Source organism: Bidens hawaiensis, unplaced genomic scaffold, assembly GCF_021521415.1.
Source record: "Bidens hawaiensis isolate Kalapana, Puna unplaced genomic scaffold, B.hawaiensis_p1.1 tig00017578_1, whole genome shotgun sequence".
Taxonomy (NCBI): domain Eukaryota; kingdom Viridiplantae; phylum Streptophyta; class Magnoliopsida; order Asterales; family Asteraceae; genus Bidens; species Bidens hawaiensis.
In genome coordinates, this window is record NW_027492661.1 from 22,182 (window position 1) to 38,659 (window position 16,478).

The following is a 16,478-nucleotide window of genomic DNA, read 5'->3' on the forward strand; positions in this document are numbered from 1 at the left end:
TTTAAAAACACCCACCCAATCATCAAAGATTGGGCAATCCATGATATTGGTGGAGTCTTTTAGAAAAATGTGTTTTTTTGTCTTTTTATTGTCTTTTTTTGATATTTTATTGTATTTTTGTCTTTTTGTTGTCTTTTCTTTTCTTTCATTTCATTTCATTTTTTTTGTTTGTTTTTGTTTAGTAATCTTTAAAAAAAATACTTTTTAAATATTTTTTTTCATTTTAAACCAACTTTCGGGTAAAACCGAGTAAAAGTCGAACTTTTCGTTTTAACGAGCTAATCACTGTTCAAATCACCAAAAATATCTTCTAACATTTTTAACTTATGTTTCATTTTATATTATTTAAATTTCTAAGTTTGTGGAATGTTGGAACCAAACTTGGTTTAATACCAAGATCGAGTGGATTTACATTCGCTTAAGCCCGAGTTTGGGACTTTAATTAATGAAAATTCTCAAACTTGCTTAAGCTACTGATTTTATTGAAGTGATTCGTATATTTAAATAGAATTCTTTGACGAGTTTGAATAATACGAGGATATAAAATGAATTAAACAAAATTAAATACTCAAAAGTACAAGTTTTTCATTAATAAGAAAGTTCCGAATTCAATTCCCGAGTCGAGTAAACATAAACGAATACAAATACGAAAAATCTGAGATATTACAATGACGGTAGAACGACAACGACGATTATGCTGGGGATAAGGCCACCACACGCAGACGAGACGACGGCACGGGTGGTGGTGCGGTTTAGATTTGTTTTTGTGTTTTTTTTTTTTTTCGAACTCGTTGTTATGTATTTAATATTATTATATAAATTTTTTTTTGTTTATGCCGTTTCGTTTCAATTTTAATGTAACATCCCGTTTTCTGATTTCAGTTAATAAACAAAATATGAGTTGTTATGAGCCAGGCTAGTGTTGGGTAAATGGATATGGGTTATGGAATTGGGTTATGGATGAAATAAGGAAAGACCATGGGCTTAAGCCCATGATCAATAATTATATAAATTATTAATAACCCATTTAATTCATTTTACACATACTCCATACACCAAAAAAACACACACTTAAGCTCTCTCTCTCTCTAGTCGAAATATAGAAGAGGAAACAGATCCTGACCCAAGGTACGATAGTATTTTGATGTATGAGCTTAAATCCGTTAGTTATGGTCACGAAACGACGAGCCGACACCGTTAAACCGTTTAAGTCGCGAGATCCGGGTAGAATCGGGTATAAACCGAACCTTAGATGAGTTTAGGGATCACCCTAGCTCAGATCTGGATCGAACGGGACGAAAAATGATGAAAAACGGTGTAAAACGGTGAAAATACGTTTTCCCGGTGAGATTTTCGGTTTTCCGGCGATGGCGGCGCCGGAAAGGCGGCTGGTACGAGGTTGACATGTCAGAGAATGTTTATGACATTCTCTGACCTAACCCTAATTCGTTAACGGAGAGTTAATGAATTAGAGGTAATTCGTCACGTAATTCGTTAAAGAAGTATAACGAACCAGCATTGGTTCGCAACCAGATTCGTCAAGAAAAAAGGATAACGAATTAACCACAGTTCGTTATAGTAATTCATTAAAAGGAGATAACGAACTAGAAGGTTCAGTTCGTTAAAAAGGTTCAGTTCGCTATGAGGTCCAATTCGTTAAAAGGGGTCAATTCGTCATAAGGTCCAATTCGTTATGACAAACCAATTCGCTAAAGAATCCAATAGCGAACTAGAAGTTTACTTAAATGACAGAATGGTCCCTAGACTTAGAAAAAGAATGATTTAATTACAAAGAATCCCTTGAACTTTTAAGTAGCAAATTAATTAATGATTCAAAATGCTAATGGAAAATGTGATAAGACAGTTAACGGAAATAAAATTTTTCAAAGCTGACCTGGCAGCTCGACCCCAGCCAGGGGCTCTGCCCCTTGGACCCTGCAAGGGGCTGCCGCCCCTAGACCCCGCTGCCAGGGGCGCTGCCCCCGGACCCCTGTTCGTTGAGGGTTATAGTTGGAATAGAAATACGATATGGATAGTGATAGTAATTAATATGCGTGATTGTTATATAGTTAGTCGTGCCCAGCTCAGGAAGGGATTAACTATAAATGGTGAATGTAATCGCGTTGAGGTGAGTTTCTAGCCCCACTTCCCTGTTATGTTTTTGGGGCTGTGTGCATACTCGATGTGATATTTAATACACTTACCTTAGGTGGTGATTGTATGCCTTGTACGATTTATGTATGATGATTGCTTGACGGTGCGTGAACGATCTTCGGATATTACATGTACCGTTAGGTGGTGGTTAACGATATGATTGATATGTATGATGTAAGATATGATGTATGTATGAATATATATGATGTATGCATAATGTATGTATGATATGTTGATGGTACATGAACGTTCTTCGGAGATTGCACGTATTGTCAAGGAATGTATGTAAGAACAGGTATGGTACAGTTGCATGAAACAAAGGGACCAGACCCTAATAATATCTGTGACGGTAGGGACCAGACCCTAACAATATCTGTGACGGTAGGGACCAGACCCTAACAATATCTATGACGGTAGGGACCAGACCCTAACAATATCTGTGATGTTGGGGACCAGACCCTTTATAATATCTGTGATGTTAGGGACCAGACCCTTATAATATCTGTGATGTTAGGGACCAGACCCTTATAATATCTGTGATGTTATAGGGCGGAAGGCTCTTTAAATAGAATGGATAGTTATATATAAAGAGTAAGTATGATTAATGTACACCCCTTCGGGCACGTGTGCAAGTATGAGAACAGATTGTATCTTGTAAGATTAACTAGAACTCACTCAGCGTAGCTGACTTTTAGTATGCACGCAGGTGAGTAGATTGAGGCAGCTTGCATAAGAGAAAGCACATGGCATGGACTTGAAGAAGCTGGCATCTCAAGGAAATGTTATGTCATTTTAAACCAATGTTTTATGTTAAATAATTTGGAATGATCGTTAAGACAAGAAATATGGTTATGTAATGAAATGGTTTGAATGTTTTTAATATTCCGCGAATGTTTTTATTAACTCTGATATTTAGAACTGTGTTTATGAGTAAATCCAACGTCCAAAGTAGGACACCGGTAACGGGGCCTTACATTTAAAATTGTTGTTTCGTTGTAATTTCAAAACCGATGAATTGAAAATAAAAAATTATTGAAAGTAAAAATTGGTTACATCCCTAACACAAAAACAAAACAAAATCAAAAATAAAAATGAAACAACAATTTTAAAATTGAAACGAAACAACATAAACAAAACAAAATTTATATAATAATATTAAATACATAACAACGAGTTCGAAAAAAAAAACAAAACACAAAAACAAATCGAAACAGCAGCACCACCCGCGTCGTAGTCTCGTTTGCATGTGGTGGGCTTATCCCCAGCATCATCGTCGTCGTCGTTCTACCGTCGTTGTAACATCTCGGATTTTTCGTATATGTATTCGTTTATATTTACCCGACTCGGGAATGTAATTCAAAACTTTCTTATTAATAAAAACTTGTATTTTTGAGTATATAATTTTTTTAATTTATTTTATATCCTCGTATTATTCAAACTCGTCAAACAATTCTATTTAAATATACGAATCATTCAATAAAATCAGTAGCTTAAGCAAGTTTGAGAATTTTTATTAATTAAAGTCCCAAACTCGGGTTTAAGCGAATGTAAATCCATTCGATCTTGGTATTAAACCAAGTTTGGTTCCAACACACCACAAACTTAGAAATTTAAATATTATAAAGCGAAACATGCGTTAAAAATGTTAGGAAATATTTTTGGTGATATGAACAGTGACTAGCTAGTTAAAACAAAATATTCGACTTTTACTCGGTTTTACCCGAAAGTTGATTTAAAATGAAAAATATATTTAAAAGGTATTTTTTTTTTGAAAGATTGCTAATACAAAAACAGGACAATAAAAAGACAAAAAAAACATATTTTTCCAAAAGACCCCACCAATATGTCATGGATTGCCTAATCCTTAGTGGATTAGATGGGTGTTTTGAAAACACCATATGGTGCATGTAAAAAACCCCATAAAAAATCTATCTACCTATATAATAAAAAAATGAATTTTTAGCATTTTTCACTAAGGCCAAACGTAGTGGGCGAGAGTTGGGGGCGAAATGGGGCGACGAAGGGCTAGAACACCGCCCCACGGGCGATAATTGAGCGAAAAGGGGCGGGGGCGGGGTTTACTTGTCGCCGGGGTGGAGAAGAAAATAATATTATTATATTAATATGACCGTTGGTAAACGGTCAAATGTTTTAAAAAAAATTAATTTAAACAATATATATATATAAACATAAACCTTCTTCTTCATTTCATACATAATTCATGCCTAAATTCTTCAAAAAAATTTAGCAAAATGAATCCTACAAACAACCCGAACCAACCGACACTCGCGGAAGTCGTCGCTACCATGAAAGAAATCATAAAAAACAAAAAAAATGTGTCGAGGAACTCAATGATGTCATGAAAGAAACCAACAAACAACACGAAAAGATTGACCAAATGTTGGAATTGCGGGAATTGAGTGAAAAATACAAATCCCTCAAAGCGGCCGGGTTACACGAAGAGGCCGCATTATTGCAACGACAACGAATTGAAAAAAAATTCGCAAATATTATGGATATTAGTATGTTATTTAGTTATGTTTTTTAATATTTTTAGTTATGTATTTTTTTTAATTTTAATGCATTATTAGTTATGTTTTTTTTAATTTTGTTGTATTTCTTTTTAATTTTAATGCAGTTTTATTTAATTATTTAAATAAATTGCTTTTTATTTGTTTAGTTTAGTTATAAATAGAAAATAATAAAAAAAGATACTGTGGGCCCAACTTGTAGCCCCTACGTCATTACACCCCAAAAACAAATTTCTACTCCATGCTGACTGGACGCCACGTGTTACAATTCGCCCCCAATTATAGCTCCTACACTACACATGGCCTAAATGACTCTAAAATGCTAAAATGCCACATGACATTCACGAACAATTCATTTGTCCACGTGGTAATTTAGAATATGGGTTGTAATCGTTGATTTGAAGTTTTGAACCCTAAACAATAAAATAGATCCTTTATATTCAATTTTGTATATTCATTATCAATTCTTTACTTTCGATACGCTCACTGGAACCCTAAAAATGTCACCATTTTAATCAGCCACATAATTCCACACAAACCTTATCGCAACCTACCTCCTTTCTCTTGATCACGAATCCTCTTATTCGTCGAAGTCTCTTCTCAAATCATCAGTTTTATTCATCATCAATTGAACGATTATACAAGGTATATTGTATGATTTCTATATTACTTTATACCTTTCTAACATAAACTTCAAAATATTACTTTATACCTTTCTAACATAAACTTCAAATCTCAAACAAACCATATATTTTATTGATAGATTCACTTCTAACCATTCATCTAGTATTTTTCTTGAATATATTAACCTATTTTTTGGATTGGTTATCTAATTTGGTTATTTGGGCTTTTATTTAGGGTTATAAACGATTTGTTACACTGAAAATGGTGCTTTTGTATGATATAATTGTATTGGCAATTGGCTATATTTCAATGTGATGAGGCTAAAGTAGCTGATAAATAGTTTGGAGACTCAAAGAAAGAGTAAATGTGTCAATGCATGAACATATATGATCTTTATATTAACTTTTGCACTGGAATGGATTATGGTGATGCAAGCTTTTTTTTCTTTTAAACCATCAGTTTTGTTAAGACTAAAGGTGTTTCATTGGTAATGCATCTACATTCATTTTTTTTTTTTTTAATCATGGATTTTAGGGTGTGTTTTGAATCCATTGAGGTCGTTCATTTCAGTTTTCTTAATTTTAGTCGGATATTTAGTATCAAATTTTTCTCCAAACTCGAAACATGGGATTATTGTTTATCTATAAATTGAAATTTTTTTATCCATACGGTAAGAATTGAAGCAAAACCTGAAAAGTCGTATATGCATTCAAATAATATAAAAGTAGCGGACACCTACGATTTTACAGGAATGTGCTTGCAAAACTTTAGGAAATTGTGTTTTATATGAAATAACCATGACACTTTCGGTGGAAAATGTGAAGGGATGCACGACTGTTTGCACTAAAGTATATTTTACAGGCTAATTTGCTTTGTTTGATTGTGCTTTTTGAATTTTTGAATGCTTATTTAAAGTATATATATAAATGGAATGTATATCGTATTTGCTTATGTTCTCTGCAATTTTATTGAAAACTGTATTTTATTGAAATTTGATTGTGCTTTGATTCACTAAGTAGTTATTAAATGAATCACAGGCACCTAATTGTCTCTTTATTTCATTTGGTTTGTTATAATACATTTAATTTGGGACATTTGACTCATTATTTTGTAAATCTTTGTGGAGTGGAATAATCTCTTAATATGTTTTTTAATATCAAATTTGTTTTGTTTAGCAAATTTGGAGGACAAGGCAATCACAAGCTATGCATTGATAATCGTAGGTTTTACTTCACTTATTGAAATTATTCAAATGATTCATAGGTTGGTGTCTTACTTATTGTTGTTTTTTTATGCATGATCTTTAGAGTCACATAGTGGTTGGACCAAGTTGAACATATGTTCAGGTAGAAATCAAAGTCTGTTGAGTTTGATAGCCAGAAAGATGATGTTATTATCTATTCAAATGTGGAGTATTTGTCTTTAGTTCATATGGCTTATGCTAACTGCCATTTGTATACATGATTTAGGGTATATGAATGAGAAAAGACGCTCAAGAAGATAGGTTTACATTTTTTGTTTGGGGTCAAAGTTGACCAACAAGTTAGATATTAATTTGCGACAATAATGTCAAGTTTGTGTTTCATAAAATTTATTGTTTTTTATGTTTTTATATACGGAATGAAATGACATGATGTTATTGTATATTTCACATTTGAATCTTTCGTCAATTTCGCGTCTAAGTCATCTGTTAAGCATTTTTTTGGTAGGCATATATGACACGTTTACAAATGGCTTTTCAAAAATGCTTTGACCTTAAAGTTGGCATTGTGTTCGTAATTTTACGGTATGAATCCATTATGTTTATAATTATTTATAATAAATTAATTTAATTATTTACGTTTTTTTATTTTATTACCAACCCATGTATCACACGGGTTCTAACCTAGTATTACTAATAAAAGTATTGAAAAAAAAACAATTAAAAATACTAAAAAAACCTTGAGGCATCGACATTTGATTTTAGTTTGATGTGTAATTTCCTGTTTTAAAATATCTACTCAATGCTCTTTTTCTTTATCAGCATCCCCAAACTCTTCAAAGTTCAAATAGAGGGTCACCACGATTGACGTTGTTTCATATTAAAAAAGTCTAGATCAGTAAATAAAACATAAAAACGCTAAATAAAGCAAAATATGTTAATACTTAGTTGAGGAGCTTCATAAATCAATTTGTAACACATTTGGGGATTTTCATCATTTTTTTATTGAACTGCCAAATAAATCAACTTTTAGATAAAATACTCCTTTTAGAAATTCATGCCCGTACATACACCGACTTGTACTCATCACGATTTAACCGTCATTTGCTAATCAGGCGTCAATTGTGATATGTGGCTAATTCGAATAGGATGATTTTGATTTCGATTACGCTATGTATCGTAAGTTAACATAACTCTCTAACGGTGTTAGCGTAGTCGAGTGGCAAAGAATTAAACAATAATGTTGACGATATATTTTTCACCAAAACATGCACCGGACGCAAATATAACTCTTAATACATGAAAGTGATTTTATGTTTTAGTACACTAATATTCTAGATAAAATTGTACACTATTATATTAATTATATTTACTTTATAAAAATTATAAGTCAAATTTCAAATATCATGGATCTAAGTTTTTTCCCTAGCCTGATTAGCTAAACTGAAAAAACCGAATAAATGTGTGTCTATATATATATATATAACACATATCCGCATTTGACGTATTTGGTGCTCCCTAATTCAGCATTTCCCCTTGTGGTCCGTGGATCATGCGATTTGATTATCCCAAACATGTGTAATGCATAATATTAATTCATCAAGTTGTGAATATTTTATAAAAGGATGCAGTGCCGTCTCTGAGGATGCGGCACCTCAAGGGCCTCGTGCAAGGAAAAAATATTGGCCCCTATATATTGAAATTATTTTGATGAGAAACCAAAAAAATGCCCGGATTAGTCTATTAGACAAAAGAACAAAAGGTAATAACCTTTTGTTCTTTGAATTACACGAAATTTGAAGTTTATAACTTTAGTTATGAGTTTTTGCTTTAAAAAACTATATATTAGATATACGTATTAGATAAAATATCTTAATAAAAGCAAAGAAATTGATCCAAGCAATAAAAAGAAAACAATGTAGCCCATAAAATATGAAATACAAGTTCTGGAAAAATTGGAAAAAAAGATGTGTAGTTACTAGGTATTGAACCTGAGTCCAACAATATCATGTACACAATGGAGTATACCATGTAAGCCACAATGCATGTTTAGTTAATTTTTGTTTGTATCTAATCTATCTATTGCATATTATGTATTCTTTAAATTTTGGGCCCTAAAAATTTTTGGGCCTTGTGCGGTTGCACGGGCTGCACGCCCCTTGGGCCGGCCCTGAAAGGATGTCTCTTTCAATAACCTACTCGCTTACTCAGTCACGTACTCGTATTTCTATAGTATTATTCCAACACATAAACATAGATTATAGTTCTTTTAAAGACCTTACTTCATTGACTTAACTTTTTAATAACTTTAAATATAAGAAGTTGTAATGAGCATGGCACTTAAACTCCCACATACATTTGTTAACAGGTGAGATGAATGAAGGGGGTGGTGTTTTGATGAATCCTCGTCAACCGTTGGTGGCTGTTTCTCCATGTGTGGTCTATTCGACTCCAGCCATGGGAATACCGACACCGTCACCGTACTCGTTTTCAGTTGCTTCTACAAGATGGAGTTCTTCTAGACCTTACATTCATACTTTGAGTCTTGTGTCTTGTTCTTAGAGCTTTGGTCCTGTTTTTTTCCTTTGGTTCTTCTCTAGCACTCGCTATCACTATGTCTAATCATAAGCAGGGCCTCCAAGATATCCCCGGGTTCGTGTAGGTTTCTTTATCTACCTTTAAGAAAACATTTTGTTTTTTGAACGATACCGCGTTGCTAGAAACCAGTAGCCAGGTGAATACTGGATTCAAACCTGAGACCTACGCTATATGGACTCTTATATAGCCATATAGGGTATGTATATGTCGGTTTTTGGTTTAAACCGAACCAAAACTGGAAGTTTATTTTTTTAGTTTTTCCAAGTTGTTTGGTTTCGGTTTGTGTTTCTGGTTTTACCATTTGAGATGGAATTTTTCCTTAAAATAATGAATTTTGGATCTAAATCGTTTTGCTAATTAATGTTTAACTGATTATTATACATTTAAACTACAATATATGGGTTACACTATTTATTAAGTTCTTACAAATTACTTAACATTTAAATTTAAAAATAAAAACCCATCCATTTGGTTTGGTTTTTCTGCCTTTAATTACACGTAAAACCAAAAGTTCAGTTATTATAAAAACATTTAATCAAACCATCGGCTTTTGCTTTGGGTTTGGTTTTTCAATTAGAGATTGGTTTTTCGGTTCCATGCATGCGCAAGGGCATGACTCCTTGAAGGTTCTTGTGAGAAAAGTTCTCTTTCTAACTTGTACTCTGTGTCAATTTCAAAAGGATTAATTAACTTGAATTTAGAGTATAAATTGGATGTGACTCAATGATAAAGTATTTACTTTATTAGTGAGAGGTAGAGGGTTCAAACCTTACTATCACCAATTTATATGGAAGATATGAGGATGACTATGGCTTGTCAGGGTTCGAGTCCTGATCTCACCCGGTTTTACTGGCTCCATGTTGTCGTGTCGTTGGCGGGCGTGGAGCGGATTTTATCCGAGAATCCCTCAATTGGTGGACCGCTAGGGGCTTCGTCCGTCCGGAATCATGGCCGGCTCGGACTACCTTTAGCCAATAGGGGCCGTATACGGGGTACCCGACATTACTTAGTTGGTCGTTCCAAAAAAAAACTTGAATTTAGAGCATATGTGGGTCCGTGTGAGGTGTGGTGTGGGTCCAAGTTTCAAACGATCATAAGCATTAATAAAAAAATATATATACATTCCTCACCAACCATTTCTAATTATTAAAAAGTTTCAACAACACCATACAAACATGCTAACACTCTATATTAACTACTGTTAAGCGATGACATAACTTAAAACCCAACCCCTCCCGACTCCATACCCGAGCCAATTCTAGAATCCAAACATGGTTTAGTTTAAATTCAAGATTTTGTTATTTTATTTTCCATTTAATATTAAATTTTATTATATTATATTATATATATATATATATGTGAAAGTAAATTAATTAAATAAAGAAACTAATTATAGAAGTAAATGAAGAATTGGTGCTTTCTAAAGGTTTGCTGTTAAGAAAATGAGTGCTTTTAAAAGAAAGTTTGTAATTTAACGTTAAACTAAAGTAAAATTGATGTGACAGTTCGTGAAGGTTTGATTTTATGGAAGCACATAAAGCTAATAAAACAATTGATCAACAGTTTAACACCCTCTAAATGATCCTAATGAAAAACATGTGCTATTCAAAGTTTGATAAAAACTCATCCTCTTTTGTGCATAATGCATAATTTAAATTATAGAGTCGAATAAACTACTCGTAGTAACCTTCAAGTCATTTTGATATCTTTCAGATCTCAATAATGAAAAGATCTGCAGAGTGCAGATTACCATTATTTTCTTAAGATGATATTGCTGCTAAAAAGTTCATATTATAGAACTGAAAAATTTTCCCCTTTGACCACAAAATTCAAGTGAAGTTTTGACATCCAGTGGTCGATGTAGACTCGTTTATTCATATAAATGTAATACATACAACATCCTAAATTGTTTTCTTAGTGAATCATATATAGATTATATGATTACATTTCACATACTAACTATTTGTAATAGAAATTGAGCACCGACTTGTCGGGACTCGTTACTCAAACCACTAGACCAACCCATAATTCAAAAGAAAGTAGTGAAACAAATCATACAATTATAACTCATGTGTTATTGTTGCAGATACAGCTTTATTATTACTTGTTGGGCTTTCATCTACTCTGCTTATCAAGTCTTCAAAGGCATTTTGAACATTGCCTTTAGAGACTGTCTCATGTCAGATAAGACCTCAGACTACTCAAACTTCATTCTTGACCAGGTTAATATATTCTATAAATTTTATGAACTTTTTAAAATGAATGTTACATGTTGCTAGCTTCACTAATTGCATCCGGTATATTAAAACATAAAACAGTTGGCAGGGTACCTCCTTGTGTCATGCTCTGCAGTGACAGCTGTAATGATCAATCAACCGCAATAAAAAGACAATTCATCACTCAAGCAAGCAGCAGTAGCTTCTGTTTGCATGTCGGTTATTGCATTCCTGATGACTGCAGTTTGTGCCAATCTCTCGGGATACAAGCTGAGAAAAAGAATCATGTGGTGATGCAATGATCTCTCTCTCTCTCTACTTGTTACCTTTGCAGAGACTCGCACGTACTGACCATTCACCTTCAAGAAGTTGATCTGATGCAGGAGTATCCGGTCCATTAAGTCGGCCCGCCCAACTGTTTATTCTCATTTTATAAATAAGGTTGTTAGGTTTTTTTGTGGAGACAGTTTTTTGGATTTTGAATAAACATTGTAAACCTTGAAGGTTTAGAATCTTTTGGTTCCTAACTTTTGGCTAATAATCATATGAGTTTCGTGATTGCCATTTGACATGCGCTTCTAACTGCATCATCCTCCCCGTCTTGAAAAAAAAACTCGACCTCGAGTTTTGCTTGGGAATAAAGTCCACCGGGATCAAAGGGGACATTGGTTCGTTTCTTATTCACCATCGATTTTTGGGGGCTGTCATTATAATCGTCAAAACCTTTTTGTGACCCATCATACTTGGTATGTACCCATGTTGCAGTTGATGAATCCATGAACCCATTACTCCTTTCCTTTGATATCATATCCAATTTAATATGAAGCCCACTATTTGACTTCAAATTGTCGGTTGCTTTTTCATGCATGCCCAAAATTTTTAAGCCATCAACATTACTCAATTTATCCACTCTGTCATGCATCTCACATGTATAATGCATTTGCCCCATACAAACTTCAAATTTGGTAGGTTCCACCATATATAGACACGCTTCAAAATTTACCTCAATATTTCCATAACTACCATCATAAGCAGCACATGGGATATTTAAATGATTAACATTATTAGCGGTAAGCGTACCCACACTTTTAGCAACCTCAATCTTCTCATCAATTTGAAAATTTGCATTCATGGTACATTGCATATTATTCGGCAAACTGACTGAACTTTGCAGAACCGATTCTACACCACCAATTGCTACCCCATCACCGCCCTTAACCACTGTTGCCTCAACATTGATTATCGTATTACCACCAAGAACCCCGTTAAGACCACCCGTAATGGGTGCGTTGTGTGTTGCGTCAAGGAGGAAAACACGGGGGTACACCGCCCCCCCCTGCGTTATGCAATTTTTTTTTGAGCTACGTTGTATACAAAACGCGGAATAAGGGCACACAAATCAAAAAAGTAGCCGTTGGGTGGGTTTGGAGCCGTTGGGCTTTTTAAAAAAAAATTATATTAATTATATTTATACTACATAAACAAACCAAACTCATATTTTTATACACATTCCTTCCAGTCTATACCAATTTACACAAATATTTATATTTTTTACACTAATATTTCTACCATCATGTTTCCAAACAACCAAAATATTCTCGGTTTCTGCCAATATGCCCGTCAAGGCAACCAAAATCCACAACCGAACCAATCTACCGCCCCAACGCCAACCGTACCCGTCCCGCAAATGTTTGACCCGTAATGGCCGCCTACTTTCAATATCTACAAAACTCTACGCCAAACGCGGTGCCCGGTTTCCAAAACCCGACGGCGAACATTTTCGCCGGTTCGGGTTCCCAACCCGCCCCGGAGACCCAACCCGAGGTCGAGTTCGTGCCGGAGACACAACCCGTCCCGGAGACCGTAGGCGATTCGAGCCAACGCGGACGTTCGAAAAAACACGCAAAGAAGCCCGTCGGCGAACATCGGGTTAAAAAGACAGTGATAGCGTGGAGTATCGACGAGTGCGTACAATGTGCTCGTGCTTGGTGCCAGATATCGGAAGATGCCAAATGCGGTAGGTTTTTAAAATGCATATATATTTTTTTAAATTTCTTATAACAAACATTAAACTTGTAATGTTTTTATTTTTTTAGCGAACTATCAAAAAACAGGGGTATTTTGGCACAAAATTATAGAGAGGTTTCACAACCTTGGCGGGGACTCGCGTCGAGAAAAAGATTCGTTACTGTCGAAATTGGGCGACATAAACAACAAATGCTCGGCTTTTTATACGGTTTTCTCTCGGATGAATCGAACTAGGAGTAGCGGTGTCTCGGACGCGGAAGTCATGGAAAACGCGTTGGTTGAGTTTCAACATAAGGTCGGCGGGACATTCAACTACTTTGGCATTTGGAAAGACCTATTGAGGTTTCACCCAAATTGGGGCTTGGTGTTGGATGCCGAAGTCGAAGCCGACGGTGGCCCGAGTAAAAAAAGTCTAAAACATCGTCTTCGGTTGATCCAGACACGCCCCGTTCCGACGCTTGAAACTTCAACTTAAGCGATAATGACCCCGTGAATACTACCGACATGCCTCGGCCGGGGGGTAGAACAACCAAAGGCAAAGGAAAGGGGAAAGGGGCCGGTTCGTCGTCGGCAACGGGTTCGAATCCCGAATTGAAAGCCAATTCCAATTAATGAACTCTCGACTCCAAGATTTACACCAACTTGGAACCCAACGACTTCAAGTAAATTTGGACGCCGTCGACCTACTTCGAAGGAATGAGATGGACAAAGACATCGAGATTTTATCAAACGAGCTATCCGAAGACGACCCGATAGTCCAATCTCTAAAATCCACTCGACGAGCGAAAATTTTAGAAAAATATAAATGAGTTTTAGTTTTATTAGTATTATTTATGTTTTTTTATTTTTAATTTGATGTATTTTTTTTTAATTTAGTTTAATTTATTTTTTATTTGGAAGTTTAATGTCATTTTTAATTTTATGTTAATTTATTTAAATGAATAAGTATTTAAAAAACAAATTAAATTAATAATGACTGGGCGCCACGTGACGCATAATCCCTGGTAGTGGAGAGTTATGACTACAGCCTGTTTTTGTACAAAACCATAACCCTGACTGGGCGCCACGTGGCGCATAACCCCTGGTAGTGGAGCTTTATGGCTACACATGGTCTAAGAACTTGGTCCACGAATAAACATTCATCTTCGTTAAGATCAATCCCGTCTTCATCGAACCTTGGTCCGTCTTCAAATATACACTCTTGATAGATTGGTTCGTTGAGCCAAGACGGGTGACAGTCAAACGCATGCTCCCCGCTGCCGTCACCATCTTCCCCGACGACGACGGTGATCGACTCGGGTGCTGTCTTCTGCATCTCCTTTTGCAACTCGAAACTCATATGATTATTAGCCAAAAGCTAGGAACCAAAAGGTTCTAAACCTTCAAGGTTTACAATGTTTATTCAAAATCCAAAAAATTGTCTCCACAAAAAAACCTAACAACCTTATTTATAAAATGAGAATAAACAGTTGGGCCGGACCGACTTAATAGACCGGATACTCCTGCATCATGATCAAAGCACAAATGATTATGGAATGGGACCAAATCACTTTACTATTCTTGTTGGTTAGATCAAATGTGTATTAGTAGCGTTTATAACAATGTAACCTCGGCTGAAAATCATGCGTTATATTTGTTTTGAAGACGAAATAACTAGTATATTTACAAATATTTGATGATCTTCTTTAATTCAATGTAGGGGTGACAACGGGCTGGTTTTAGAACATGTTTTGGTAATCCCAATCTCATACCTGGCTATAAAACCGTATCCTCATATTATTCAACCTTCGCTGACTTTATACCATATTGAAACTCCTTATAATTGTGAAATGAACAATTAATAACACACATAACTTTAAACACAATTGCAAATCCAAGACGAATCATTAAACATAATTGTGGTGAAAGTGTGAAACTGAGAATTTAAACATTGTTTCAACATTGGGTTAGGTGCCAATTTTTTGAATTGCTCACTTGTACTTTAATGTTATAGATAATAGGGCACATCTTGAATTTAGGAGACAAAGGCAAATCTTACTATACTAATAAATAAAAATAATTATGTTTAATTGTCCTAATCACATTCAATCCTAGCATAAAATTCTCTTACAACATTTTCAATATATTTCAACATATTATGCACACATTAATGACAATTTACGACAATTTAATATCTAAAATATAATTATGCTCCGTGTATATCTTATCTTACTTTTCATTAGAGAATTCATCATTTTTTTAACAATAAGACATATAAATTCAATTTGAATTATGCAAAACTTCTCACCTCATATATATTAAGTTTTTATGAATTATGCTATTTAACTTTCCAATTAATGTGATTATTTAATTTTGAATTTTGAATTTAATTTCTAAACATAGTCATTCTAAAAAAACTTTTAAACATTAAAACCATGATCAATTCATGTTTTTGCTAAAAAATTATAAATTCGAGATGTTTTATTTCGAAAACGTCAGTTATGTTTTTTTTTTAATTTCATAAATATTATGACATAATCAATTTCAACAAAAGAAATCTACATATCTAATTTAATCTAACTATACTAATAAAAGGAAATAATAAGAATGATGTGGCAATTCCACATTCGTTCAATTTTGTAATCTCTCTTTTCATTCATCCTACATATCAATGGATCTGGGTCAAAACCATTTTAACAATCTTACTACTCTAATAAATAACTACAATTACATGCCACTTGTCACCCTCTCATCCATTCTCATACTTTTTGACCCATTTCTTAAATATGGATACTACATGGGTCATTACCCACCCACTTTATTTGTTATTCAAACCTCCTATCTTTTATCCAATCAAATCCTAGATCCCAAATTTCTCACAACTCCATCACGTATGCCTTTCCATCGGTCCTCTCCGTAGCCTCCACCACCACCCCAAGTGCTAGCAACGAAATAGACCCATTTTAAGTTATTTAGGCTTAAGCAAACCTTGTCCCATTTTAAGTTAATAACATAATGAACTGTTCGTGTTAACCTTGTCCCATTTTAAGTTATATAGGTTTAAGCAAACCTTTATAACAAGATTGCGTATGTATACAACAAAATCATTAACATAAAATGAAGTATTATGTTTGAAAAAGTTAAGCA

At 34.4% G+C, this 16,478-nt stretch overlaps 1 pseudogene; it reads left to right on the top strand.

Moving 5' to 3' along the window:
• The first annotated feature begins 8,883 nt into the window (after nt 1-8,883).
• Nucleotides 8,884-11,651, top strand: LOC143554286 (CASP-like protein 4A4; annotated as a pseudogene).
• Nucleotides 11,652-16,478: the final 4,827 nt, after the last annotated feature.